Raw genomic sequence first — 12,633 nt, 5'->3', positions numbered from 1 at the left:
GTGGGGCTTCCCTGGCTTCGTCCAGGGCCCTCATAGGGCTCCTAATTTACAGGGAGCATTGGTCCCAGGGAGAAGGGCCCCTGCCCCCTGCCCTCTGGTTGCCCTCATTTCAACAATCATGTGCAGTGGGCAACCTGCTCTCTTAGACCCCTTGGTCCCAAGTGTTGCTTGCTGCCCATTGATTGGATCCAGCATGAAGGGAAGAAAGTGGTCAGGCTCTGCCCAGATCCTCCCAGTTAGATCCAAGATGTGAATTTAGCATGAAGCCTCTCTGGCTTCAGGCTCTTAGGAGTAGAAGCGGTCCCTGGGTGGTGTCCGCAGAAGGATGGTTGTTTCCACCATGGCGTTGGCTCCTGACTGAGTGGCCACTCCACTGAATACCAGCAGGAGTGGGTGTGCCTTGAAGAGGTGCTGGTGGTCTCAGAAGCAAAGCCTCTTGAGCTCAGATATACTTGCCGGTCAGGCATGAATGGGGCTGAGTCTGTCACACACATGCACACACACACACACACACACACACACACAGCCACACATGCACGCGCCCACATACACACACACACACGTGCATACATGCACACACATTTTCACACACAGATTCACACTCAGACATGCATGCACACATACACAAACACGCAGTCACTCACACACATACTCACACATGCACATACACACACACTTTAAATATGCTGGCAGTAAATATAGAATTGTAGAACGAGGCTGGGGGTTTGCAATCAAATTCTCCAGATGGGATTTTATATTTAAAACAAAAGGAGCCCTGGAGGGTGGGGGTATGAGGCTGGGGAGCAAACCAGCAGGCTTGGTGACCGACCAGGAAAGTTCCTGCTCCTTCCTTCACTTGGGGATGGGCTCCCTCCCCTCCCCTGTCCCCATTGGAGTATTGGGAGCTGTTTCCAGACAGAAGAGGCAACATTTAGCAGATGGTTGGCAGGATGTATGTGATATCTCTCCACCCTGATTTCCATTTAAAAGATACCTTAGCAACCAGTGGAGGAGCCACCGCCCCGGAGCCTGTAAATCAAGTGAGATGCCTGTCTCTGCTTTGGGTGAAAAAGAATCAGCTCCTCCAGGGTGCTCAGGGCCAGCAAAGTGTGAATTAATAAGAGTGGGAGGGGTTCGGTCCACTAGGAGAGGCGGCAGCTCCTGTGTCTTCTTTCAGACGTGCCCTTGCAGGCCACTGGCTGCACCCCATAAATCACACCACCCAAGGCCAGCCCTGCAGGGAGCTGCTTGGGAGGTGGGGGGCAGGGGAGGGGGACAGACTGGGGAAGGAGCCAGGGTTGCAAGGAGAAGGATGCTTGACTTTCAGACACTGGAAGGGCTGCTACTCTGCTCTAGGAATTGCTAGATGATGGCCCAACCCCCACCAAACTCAGTTCCTCCTTCTGCCAGATTCCCAGGCAATAACACTTCTCATTCTAAAATGAGAAAAGCGAACTAGTATCAGAGATATGGTTTCCTAAGGCCTTGATGCTGCACTGTATTGGAATCCTTCTAGAATCCTGAACTCAGGATCATCATGCCCAAAGTGTGTCTGTGTGTCTGTGAGGGAGATCAGCTCCTGACTTCCCCAGTGATGAGGAAGGCACAGTCTCTGACCCTCAGGAGCCTCTGGCAAGGTCAGGTAACCCTGTTGTTGGATTCTGAGAGGTGTGGAGTGAGGGAGGGAGAGATAGACAGACAGACAGACAGACTCTGATGATGAGAGACAGACTCAGATGCCCAGGAATTTCCTTCTCCTAGTTTCCTGACTGTAGAAAAATGCTCCCAGCTCACCAATGGACAAAAGTATTCCCTGTGCTGTCCCCAAATAAAGCCATGTGAGAGGGACCACACCCTGACTCCCACAGCAGCTCATAAAAAAGGATGATCCAACCTAGGACTACAGGGAGGGAAAAGGGAAATGATGTGACCTCAGGAGGGCAGAAAGAACCCATTTAGTCTGTTGAAACATCTACTGTGCTAGATACGCAGGTGTGATCAGAAGTTGTTATTAAGTGCAGACCGACTCGTCACTCCTCTCCATGACAGCATTATCCTGTGTTAATGCATCTATAATGGTCTTCATCATGTTGCAGCTTAATTATGTGTTTTCCTTTCTTCCACCTCATTCACCTGGCAACCCCCCTCCTGGCAGAAAATGTTTTTGTTCAGCTCCAAATCCTGATAGAAAGAAGTCCTGTCTGACTCGGAGCAGACTGCTGGGACATGTGTAATGAGTGAGTGGGTGAGAGAATGAATGAACACACTCTCTGGCATGGACACACCTTGCTGTCACTGTCCTTACTCTGTCCACATGGACTTGATGCAGAAGCGTGCTCACACCTCTCTGGAGAATCCCAGAGAAGCGATGCCACAGACTGTAGCTCCCCTTGGCCCAAATATGCTAGTGCAAGGATGCTGGATTAACTAATCCCTCTGGTCCCTACCCGCTGGGCAATTCTGTGTCATATCCTTGAGGTTCTCAGGAACACTGAGCCCTTTGAAGTTACCTGCACCGGACACATCTTACACTGGCTGGCTTCTTCCCTCCTCTCATGCCCTATACCTCCTCGCCTGTGTCCTAAATTCTCCCTAATAAACCATTGACACTCAAAATTCTTGGTTTAGGTTCATTTTCAGGGAATTCCACCCAAGGCAACTTCTTAATTATAACTCATTTCAATAAAAGATCAACTGAGGCTGGGCCACTGTAGAAATGTCAGAATGATGGAAATAAAAATGAGACACATGCTTGTCAATTTTTAAGAAAAAACTCTCTACTCTGAGACAGAAAGAAACATAGGACTTCATTCATGAGTGGTATACAGAGAAGCCAAACCCATGAACTAAATAAAATTTAAAAATATAGGTGCGTTGATTGTAAAATAAAATTGTCAACCTTTGGGGATTATAATATTAAAAATAAAATTATAAATTATGCTTTGGGGATGATATGATAAAAATAGATTTTTGGACTATAAGATCAAAAAGAAAGACCAGAAAGAAAGAGGACAGAGGTGAGTTGAGCAGGTAAGAGGGATCAACTGTATAGTGAGAATGGAATTAAGCTATTAGTGGTGAACTTAATATAGTATATGAGGTATTGATTTAGAATGACACACATCAGAAACCTTCTGTCATATGCAATGTAACTTCAGACAAGAAAGGGTACATGCAGGATGGTATGACTGTAGAGCAATGCTACTTCAAACAGCATAAAAAAATTGGCGACTTAGTGAGGGAAGGAGCCCTTAGTTCCCTCTAAAATAATTGGAGGCCACCACTGTATGGAAACTGGCTCCACCCAATGGAGGCCTGTGGCCCAAACAGTGCCTGCTAGCCCACTTTTGCCTGTATCATTGAGAGCCACTGTGTTCATGAGTGTGTGTGACAGAATTAGAGAAGCCCACATGTGGAGGGGTAAGGAGTGAATGTAGAGGTGTGTGTGTGTGTGTGTGTGTGGAGGGAAGTAGGAATGTCTGACTTGGTGTCTTGAGGCACCTCCGTGTGAGAGTGAGGGGGTGTCACATGAATGGAGGTGAGCGAGCAAGCCATGCGTCTGCTTGAATGGAAGGTTGTGTGGGTGAGAAGGCTTGGTTTGAGGAGCAGGGCCTGGATGTGAATGAGGCTGTGTGTGAAGGGAGGGTGAGTGAGGGAAGGCGAGGGAGCAGAGTTGTGGGATTGGCTTTCATGGAAACAAATGTCGTTTTTGCTGCCTCGTCATCAGCTACAAATGCATTCATCTCCATGGTTGCCTGTAATCTGTCCCTGCTTCAGTCAGCCACAGCTCACATCGCCCACCGAGGCCTCGGTCTCCCACTATCCTGCCTCCTGTCAACTTCCTCTCCAGCCCTCGGGTGTGAGTGTGGGGCTTCTGATTTCATGCAGAGAAGTTCTATGCTTTGATTCAATCCTGACTTACCAGAGTCTTTCTCTCAAAAGCCCTTTGCTCCCATTTCAATCATCGTTTAGAGTCCGTCGCCTCGAGCAGGAGCTACCTGGGTACTGGAGCGACCACGGAGAATGAAGACACAGATATATTTCTTGTCATTGGGCCCTTCCCTGTCCTTTGGCTCAGACCCAAGGTCTTCCCTAGCAGATTCACATCCAAGGACCCAATCTTGCCCTAATCTTAACCCTTTTGTCCTTCCTGCTACAAATCACAGAGCATCCCAAGGTTCACTGACTCCCCAGCACCCCCTCAATGCACCTCTGGCCTTTCTGCAGTACATCCACTCAAGGAAGCAAGTCATTGTGGGGTACTCTCTAGGACTGGGCTAATGAAGGGAGCAGTGGGGTGGATAATTCAAGGCAGCAGATTATCCAGAACTCATTTTCATTTGGCTAGGGAATGTTCACTCTATGATTTACTCTCCTCATTATGTCTGGCTCAAGTGAAAATTAAAATGGGCTTTTCTTCTTCAGGCCATTCAGGTTATAAGGTAGGCAATGGCTGAGTAGTGTTAAAAGTTTTCAGTGGCTAGAGGACATAATTGTGGGTTTATATCTAAACAGGAAATCAGACTTAAAGATCACAGGTTTTTATCTCCCTACTTGAACTGGGACTCCCTCAGGCAAGGCTGTGTAGTCCCCTCAGACTGGGGTTCCCTGAGGAAGGGGCTGTGCCCCCTCAGACTGGGGCTCCCTGAGGCAGACTATGTTTCCTCAGACAGGGCCACCCTGAGACCAGGATTATGTCTGGACTCTGTGCCAAGCACAATCCACAGCTGTGCCTCCCATACCTGAGGCTGATAAGCAGCAGCATGTTTGCTCTCCTTAGCCCACCTCCGGGGTTCAGGTGAGGGCAGGTCTTCCTGATGTCGTCCCTTGCTGGGCTGTGCACTGAGGCTCCACAGGGCAGTCTGTCAGGAGAGAGCAGGGAAGCACACAGGCCTGCCTGAGGGGCACTGCCTCACTGCTTAGGCCTGCACTGCTCACTCTGCCCTGTTCTTACTCATCTGGTACATCAGGCACTGGCTCCCAGTAACATCTCTAATCATTAACACAAAAAGAAAAAAATTAAAATTGGTTTCTTGATGGGGGATCACTTGCTAATCCCCCCCCCCTTTTTTTTGCTAATTTCTTCTTTCCTATGAAAAGGAAACAGAGTTACCAAGAATCTCACATCTCTCCCCTCCAAGGTCTGGCCTGTTGACTGAGGAACAGAATCCTCACTTGCTGACTGGCCTTGCCTGACAGAGTGATGTGGGAACAAGAGGACATTTCTTGTTGGAGCTGCCTTTGCTGTTTACAGCTGCCACTCTCTCCCCAGGAGTCAGTCGGGCAAAGCACAATAGGGACAAGGTTTATTGTGGGGTTCTGAGACAGCTGTCCCATTACATGCCTCAGCCAAACCAATACTAAGAGGGTGTCTAGGAGTTCTAAGTCCTCTGAGGGTAGGCAATGTGTGTGACGTGTGTGTGTGTGTGTGTGTGTGTGTGTGTGTGTGTGTGTGTGCAGGGAGAATATACAGTTTGGAGGGAATAAGCACCTCTTTCATCCTGTCCTCTCACCTGCGAGGGCCTCCAAAGATCATACTCCAGAAACCAGAGGACCCGGGAGCCTGCATCAAGCTGTCCAGACAAGTCAGCCTAGTGGGGTGGAAACCCAGGGGTAAAGGTAAACGAACAAAGGTAAAATAATTCTCACAGAGAGGAGAGGCGCCCTCCCTGTTGTCTACTTCCCTCAGTTTGGATCATAAACTCACTCGGAAGTGAAGGAAAGAGCAGGGGAAGAGGTGGAGGTGGACAGGAAAAGGCAGCAGAAAGAGAGATTAATCCACAGGAAACAATAAGCCCCACAGACTCCAGGGCAGTAAACATGAATTCAATTTGGTCTTGCCATTCACACAACCCAGTCTTCTTAAGCACTGACAGGCTGATCAGATCAAAGTCGCTGTTGCCACCAAGGCGGCACATTTAAATTTTTATTGCAAACACCAGGCTCCATTACCCTGGGATTTGCTCTCTGCATTCCTAATAACATCTCTTTTCATACTGGAACGGGAGCTCCCTGACTCCTGCTCCAGCCTGCGAGCAGGCACGTAGTCAAGGGGTCCTAGTGTCGGGCACAAAGCTCACCATGCTCTGGACTTCAGAAAGACACTTTGTGCCTCAATTTCCTCTGCTGGAGAAGCTAACTGGACATGTGTATGTGTATCTAAATCCACATAAAAGTGTGTGCATGTTTTATCGATTCATACTCATTTCCAACACAAGTTTCTAGAGATTTGGGTGGGGAACAACGAAGACTCAGACCTTCCTACTATCCCAGTTCACTCCTGTCCGAATACTTCAAAATAGAGATAGGAAAGACCTTTGCTGGCTCCTTCTCTGTGCTCAATGCTGAAAACAAAGCATGTTGGGTTCCTTTACATTTTTTTATTTTCAGACTTGACTCTGCCCCTGCCCTTTAACACCTACTCCTTCCTTCCCACCTCTTTTTCTTATATTTTTAATTTTTGAGCCATATCTGGTGATTATTTCTGGTAGAACGCTGGGGACCATATGTGGCACCAGGGATTGAAACTCTAGTAGCCAGGGTCAGCTGCCACATGCAATGCAAGAATCCTACCCACTGTACAATCTCTGTGAACCTTTTCATCATCTTTTCTATCCTCTCTTTGAAAGCCTCTGATTCCACCTGATTGTTTTCTTCCTTTTCTTGTTTGTTTGGCCTCCTCCCTGGGGACTAGCCTGGAGAGAGCTGGAGCATGACAGTGAGTTTTCCCTCCACACACCCTCCTTCCCCACATCCTCCATTGGGATGTGACTGGACCCACTGCCTAGACCCAGCCATACATCAGGATACAGTTGAGCACTGCTTTATTCTAGCACCAGGGTGTGGGAGTGGGACAGACCTAGAAGGGCAGCTCCCCATTTCTCAGGAAGAGTGTATGAACCCGACAAAGGCTGTAGTCCGGAAGAAGAAGGAAGCATCTCCCATGAGCCTGGCACCTTCTTGAGTAGCTCACTGCAAGCCGTGGGGACGTCTTGCTATTTTACAATAGGGGATACTGAAGCTTCGGTAGGCTACATAACTTGCTCAATGACTTGACAAAAGTTGAGTTGCTATTCCAGCCAGGCATACCCTGTCCTTCCACTACTCTTCTGGGTGCTCAGGACTCTACTCTTCTGGGAGATTAGAGAGCTCTGGGGCTCACTTGAGTCCCAGAACCCCAGGAAAACCCATGCTTGCAAGAAAACCATTATAACAAGCACAAGCCTGAAGTCAAATAGGAGTCACTTCATTACCAAACACTGAAATGAGAGAGCAGAGGGAGCCACCTTAATTTTGGGGTCTAGAGCCCCACTGAAAGTTCAGAGGGCTCCGATAAATGAGAGAACAGGGAGGGCTGCAAGGACTGTGCTCTGGAGCAGTATTTAGTTCACATCCCTGCTTCAGTACGGAGGGGCTTGCTGGTTTGGAGAAGAGACCCACAGCTTTCTTCTCTGCATAGGTAAGCGATGCTTGGATGAGGCCCTGAGGTTCATATTTCTTCCCATAAGTAGTCTGCCAGCAAGCATTCCCCACCCACCCTTATCTCCACCAGCCTTGGGGATCAGTAGTGAGTAAGTATAAAGCCTTTGGTCCTTGTCTTGGGGTGAACACATCTATCCCTTACTCCTTGCTTCATTGCCTCAGATGTACAAGGGAAGGGTGTTGGGGACAGGGCAATGACTAATTCTCTTCCAGCCTTCAGGGGCCTCTCTTTGCTGCAACACTCAAAAAGGTCAAATAAATCAATGGTTAAAATATTAAAGGCTGATTCTGAGAAGGGGAATTCTGCACTGCCTTAACCATGGGCTGTGCTCCTAATAAAATTGTAGGCACTACCCCCTGACTTGTGGAGGTGGGTTTGGAGAGATTGCAAGGCTGACAGAGTCTAATAGCTTCTCCTAATTCATATCACATAAGTGCCTCCTGCCATTTGACATAAAACAGAGCCAGGGAAAATGAATGCCTCTGGCTTAAAGTTCCCATGTGAGGAGGGAAGCTTGGATAAAGGCTCGTAGAACAGGGAAAGGGGAGTATGTTTTGCTAAAATAAGAAAATAAAGGCATCTTGCTGCAGTAGAATAGAGGAGTCATGGGAATCTAAACTAAAGATGGGTGGGGAATCAAATCAACCAGCTCTTCCTTAACATCGAGCATAGTGTTCTTCCCCTATGATGGGGGAGAGGGATCAGAACCTCAGGTAGCCTATAATACCTTCTTCCCCATTAGGAAGGGAAGAATTACATAATTCCAAGAATTATTATTTCTTCCCCATTAAAAAGAAAAGTATTACATAATCCCCAAGAATTATTTGGCCATCAGGCCCTGCCAAATAAAGACTACATCTCCCAGACTCCTTCATGCTAACTCTGTGGTCATATGAATAAGCTCTGGCCAATAGGCTATAAGAAACATGTTATGCCAAGGAAAGTCCTCAAGGGAAAGGAACCTATTTTTAATGTGACTCCCTTTCTTAGACTGGAAGGAGATGCATGGGTAGTGCTCTAGCAGTCAGTTTGAACACTGGGGTAGAATGTGTGTGTTGGAGAAGGAACTTGATACCTAATGCTCACAGCATCACCACACAGAGCTCTACTCCCTACAGATTTTTGTTTTAATTATAATTTTTTTAAAAATAGTTCCATAAGAAGTTGCAAAAAATGTAAGCGTTCTTATAGACCACCAAGCATTCTCATTTACCCCAGGGTTGAGCTCATACATACCCACAGTACAGTGTCACAGCAGGAGCGATGCTGTCATATTTGCAAATATAGATCTTCCTCTATTTTAGACATGAAGAGGTATGAAATCCTACCTCACTTGGACTACTCCTGTTCTATCATCACTAACATTAAAATATATTTGTAACTGATATAATCTCTACAAAGGGTAAGATGGTAGCCTACCTCTAGCCCACGGCAGGCAGAAACTCCAGTCAGATGCTGGGATAACCAAGCAACCCCAGGGCAGTGAGGACTACTTTAGAATAGCAAGGGGGAGTACACCACAAGACTTTTCCCCAGGGTGATGTGGGAGCTCCCACACTGGCCCATCTTGGCCCATCCCTAACCCTGTGCTCCCCCTCCCCTTGCTAGATTTCTCTCCATGCCCACCTTGTGTCAGCTGAAACTTTGCTTCTCCTCACTAGTTCCCGGAGACTTGAGATGCTCATTAGAGCTGCTGGCTCCTGGCCCATCAAAGTCTCATGTTGGGAGAGAGGAGTGAAGGCGGGTGACATTTGTTGGTATTTTCAAGTCGGGTGAAAACAAACAAATTGCACTGGAGTTAAATGTCAAAGGCCCCTGAGCAGATTGCAAGGGAGGGAGGGAGGGGAATCTTCTCTCAGGGGCAGGCTTCTCCATGTCCATGGGACATGCATCTCAGCTGCAAGGAGGACAAGTGGGTGGCATTTGTCCATGCCCAGTTTCATTGCACTGTGAGCAGCTCTGATCTGCTTAGAAACTAACTCCCAAATGAGAACACTCCTTTGTCTACTCATCCAGATAACAGTTTCTGAGCACACACTACATGCAAAAACCAGGACCATCTGTGCTGAGACTACTCATGATGAAGTTGACCCTCCCTGATGCAAAAGAGTCTCTTTCAGGAAGCACACAAACAGAAAACAAGAAAGGGATCCTCATCATTAGGGATGAAGGTTTTTGGATTCTCAGATGAATGAAACTGAAGACAAATCAGGTGTAATCTCAGAGGCTCTTCCATAGACTGACAGGTAGACATTTAGATGTACAAAGCTGTGGGTCGCAGGCACAGTTCATGTCACCTGAGCACTGAGGTCTCTCCACTATCCCTACTAGCTTTACTCTTAAGCCTCTGGAAGCATGTCTGGGACCTGTGAATGGACTGAAATTGAGTGCTGAATTCCATGTGATCATACATTTTTTTCTTGAGAAGACTGTTCACAGCCTTCATCAGGATCTCCAAAATGGAGATAATCCTTCAAAGAGGATTATCAATCCTGAAAATCAATCCCTATAGTATATGAGAGCCACAACCTCTTATAGTCTAGCCCACTGGTGTACCTAAAGCAGCACACATGTGTTTTATTTTAACATACTTGCTTGTATTCTCTTCTATACATTCTCCATCCCTCTCGGAGAACCTGGCAAGCTACCAAGAGTATCTCATCCACACGGCAGAGCCTGGAAAGCTCTCCGTGTCATATTCGATATGCCAAAAACAGTAACAATAACAGGTCTCATTCCCCTGACCCTGAAAGAGCCTGCAATACAGCACCGTTGGGAAGGACAAGTAAGGAGAGACTGCTAAAATCTCAGGGCTGGTACGAGTAGAGACGTTAATGGCACCTGCTTGAGCAAATTAATGAACAACAGGATGACACTGATACAGTGATATAGTGATAGCTTATGAATTATTTTAGTTTAAAGGAATTTGGGATCAAGAGACTGGGGAAATTTTTTATTTTTTAACCTCTTCTTTAAGCACCTAAATGAATTTGTACAGAGAATTTATGTGCTAAGAAGAAAGCAGTTACTGAGAAAATTTTGCATCAGCAATGCTCTGCACGATGTGGCAGGTAGCACCTGCTCCTCCCATATTCCAACCTGCTTTTCTCCCCTTTGAGGCACCAGGCTCTCCTCACTTCACAGTGAAGTTCGGGAAGGAAAGAGCACATAGATTCCAGTGCTCTGGTTCTTTTAGAGCCATGCTTTTGTTACTTTTATTAATCTGTATTATTTCCATCGAATCTTATTTCGACAAGCAAAACGTAACCTATATGGGAAGAAGGGAAAAGTTTTCCTCTCTTCTCCCTCCAAAGTTGAGTTCCCATTCCAGAAGCTGACCAGAAGTAAGATCTTCCTGGTGCTTGAACATTACAGATCTGATTGAATCTATTCATTCCATGAAGAAAAGTTAGATCTTTCTTAACTTAAAAGTTATATTTTTTAATTTATTTTCTTTTTCTTTTTGTTTTGCTTTGCTTTGGGCTATACCCTATGATACTTAGGGGGTTACTCCTGGCTCTGCAGTCAGGAATCACTCTTGGTGCACTCAATAGACTAAATGGGATGCCAGAGATAGAACCCGGGTGGGCTGTGTTCAAGGTAGAGTACACTTGCTGTACTACCCACTGCCTTACCCACTCTACTATTACTCTGGCCCCAAAGTTAGATTTTTTTGCACAAATTTTGATTCCTAAGACTTGCATTATCTGCCAGATCTAGGGATACCAATTCACTCCAGGTTGGGGTAAAGATCAGCAACTTGTAGAGAACTGGGGGAAGGGAGGAAGCAAGCTTCTCTCCAGAACAGCATCTTCTGCTTATACCTGGTTTCTTGGTGATTAAATTATCAGTCCTCCACTTAATGGACATCTCTCTAGCCTGGTCACAAGGCCCGTGTTAGGGAAAGCAGACATTTCATTAATGGGAATTCAGTGACACTGTGTTTATCCTGGTTTCCTGGCAATTATTAGAAGTCCGTGTGATGAGCAGCATCCTCGTGTGAGACTTGTCTGGCTCATCACAAACAGACTCTCCTCCGCTCCTGACATGTATGTGTCACTCTACGTGACCAGAGAAGGCAAGAAGCCCCTTGTAGGAGATCCCAAAGCACAAAGAAAAAGGCCCTGTCTGCATGTGTCCTCGGATCAGGACCACTATGGCCGCAGAGTGATGAGAAAACACAGCACTGCTCCCTCCCAGAGCATAAATGAGACAGTCATCCAGAAGCATCACTCCATTGTTATTGGTAAGCTTCTCTCTCTTAATCAACATGAATGGGCACCACAAGTCGCCACAAAGATCACCATGATTTACCTTTTTTCACGGAGAGAAAGAGGTACAGAGAAGAGCCCAGGAACATTAGTCAAATTAGGAGGTCTCATGGTGTTAAATCTTTCTTTCCCAGTGGAAGTTTTCTGGGATCCCAGAGTGAGGTACAGACAGATTTGCTATATAAGGTAACTATGCACATGAGAGTTAAGCCTGCTTACCTTTATGGTGGTGCAAGGTCAGTCAGAGTTGGTCAGCATCAAACTTCAAGATTAGCTACATCCTGGGCCAATCAAGCCACTGGTTCACTCCAGTGATACTTACTGACATCCCAAATGGTTAGTGATCACTGATCAGATTTAATCACTTCCATTGCCAAATCAACAATGACCAATGACATAATTAAGTAGGGTCTAAGGATGGAAATGTTTGCATTGGTGAGTTTAACCCAAGTACTTCCTTATCTCAGTGCACCCTGATGTGTGTGAGAGAGAAGTATATTTCAGTCTACTTTCTCCTAATGGAAAAAAGAAACTAAACTCACCCGATTGTTCCATCAGGTCTAACAAATTATGGTGGTGCTCACAGCCGGCAACAAGGAGAGAAATGACTGCTTCTGACATTAGGAAGTTTCCCTGGAGCCAGTGCCATAGACTGGAGGGCATTATTATCCGGGAACACTGCTGTATCACATGCAAAGGGATAGGAAACACAAGGAGAGGGAAGGAGGGAACAGAAGAGAGAGGAAGAGAAGGGAGGAGGAAGGGAAAGAAGGCAGAAAGTAAAGGGAGAATGTGAATGAAGAATGGACAACTTATGAAACTTTAAAACCTGAAGTTCTGTTATTTCACTCAGCCCGTTATGACATCAGACTGTGTAGC

General features: G+C 46.5%; 1 protein-coding gene across 2 annotated transcripts in view; it reads right to left on the bottom strand.

The window, feature by feature from the left end:
* Positions 1 to 12,633, bottom strand: part of LRFN2 (leucine rich repeat and fibronectin type III domain containing 2) — a 183,095-nt gene that overhangs the window by 47,417 nt on the left and 123,045 nt on the right. The window contains exon 2 of one of the 2 annotated variants that reach the window (XM_056137307.1): positions 12,297 to 12,435. The exons of the other annotated variant lie outside the window; for it this stretch is intronic. The gene's annotated coding sequence lies outside the window, so the exon portion shown is untranslated. The remainder of the gene's footprint in view (positions 1 to 12,296; positions 12,436 to 12,633) is intronic. 2 annotated transcript variants of the gene reach the window in all.

Source organism: Sorex fumeus, unplaced genomic scaffold (assembly GCF_029834395.1).
Source record: "Sorex fumeus unplaced genomic scaffold, SorFum_2.1 ptg000123l, whole genome shotgun sequence".
Taxonomy (NCBI): Eukaryota; Metazoa; Chordata; class Mammalia; order Eulipotyphla; family Soricidae; genus Sorex; species Sorex fumeus.
Note: the sequence above shows the minus strand (reverse complement) of the source record. Positions and strands in the feature narration are given on the sequence as shown.